This window comes from Cannabis sativa, unplaced genomic scaffold (genome assembly GCF_029168945.1).
Source record: "Cannabis sativa cultivar Pink pepper isolate KNU-18-1 unplaced genomic scaffold, ASM2916894v1 Contig1, whole genome shotgun sequence".
Lineage (NCBI taxonomy): Eukaryota > Viridiplantae > Streptophyta > Magnoliopsida > Rosales > Cannabaceae > Cannabis > Cannabis sativa.
Genome location: NW_026870037.1, coordinates 860,285 through 861,537, shown reverse-complemented (window position 1 = coordinate 861,537; position 1,253 = coordinate 860,285). Strand labels below are relative to the sequence as shown.

Below are 1,253 nucleotides of genomic sequence, written 5' to 3'. Positions count from 1 at the left end.
CTTCTAACACACCAGCTACCTTCTTAGATTGACTCCTTTCAGTTGGCCACTGCTGATTGTTTAGAGCCATCTCCTCCAATAGATCATACGCCTCATTAGCACTCTTTCTCATAAAAGCTCCGCCCGCTGCTGCATCTATTAGAGTTCTAGTATTACCAACCAGCCCGTTGTAGAAGTTGTGAACCAGCATCCACTTCTCTATACCATGATGAGGACACCTCCTGATCAGATCTTTAAACCTCTCCCAAGCCTCATGGAGAGATTCATTATCTTGTTGGCAGAAATTATTGATTTCTCCTCTCAGCTTTGCAGACTTGGCTGGAGGAAAGAACTTTGACAAGAATTTTGTTGCCAGATCATTCCAGGTGGCAATAGAATTGGGTGGCAAGGAATTCAACCAACTCTTGGCTCGTTCTCTGAGCGAGAATGGAAACAATCTCAGTCGAATGACATCATCGCTAACTCCATTAACCTTAAAAGTTTCACAAAGTTCCATGAAGTTAGAGAGATGCAGATTAGGATCTTCAGAAGGGAGGCCACCAAACTGAACTGAAGACTGCACCATTTGAAGGATGCCAGGTTTAATCTCGAAGTTGTTTGCATCCACTGCCGGTGGCCTGATACATGACTGCACCCCCGTCAGAGTAGGGAGAATGTAATCTCTCAAGCTACGGCCATTAGCTTGGTCTTCCACGGCACCTCCATTATTACCGTTATTACCCCCATTGTTTCCAGCATTATTGTTCACATTGGCAGCCATGATTTCTGATGTTTCAGCAGTTGCTGAAACTCTTTCTTGCCTCTTGTTCTTTCGATTCCTCCTGCAAGTTTTCTCGATTTCAGGATCAACTGGTAATATGACTGCTTGTCCTTGACGGCGCATGCACTTAGGATTCCTGAAATAGATCAAGAAAATATTGCAAGAAAAAGGTTAGAAAAATCAGCAAGAGAAAATATACCAAAGTAGAAGTTAGTATAATTTTATGTAATATTAATCTTTAACAATTCCCCGGCAACGGCGCCAAAAACTTGTTGCTATATTTTATAAACGCTACGCAAGTATACGCAATCAAGTAGTAAATCTCACACAGGTGAGGTCGATCCCTCAGGGAATTGGATTAAATACCACTAAATTATACTTATGATTCTATTCGGCAAATCGAAAGCAATTATGATTTAAAAACAGTAAAATATGAAAGAAATTCAGAAAACTTAATAACACAATTGAAAGTTGAGCAAGATGAGATAATAGG

The 1,253-nt window shown here is 40.7% G+C and overlaps 1 non-coding gene across 1 annotated transcript; it reads left to right on the top strand.

Moving 5' to 3' along the window:
• The first annotated feature begins 200 nt into the window (after nt 1–200).
• On the top strand, nt 201–307 carry LOC115721549 (small nucleolar RNA R71). Its single transcript, XR_004012564.2, has one exon. It is a non-coding gene; the product is annotated as a small nucleolar RNA R71 (small nucleolar RNA).
• Nucleotides 308–1,253: the final 946 nt, after the last annotated feature.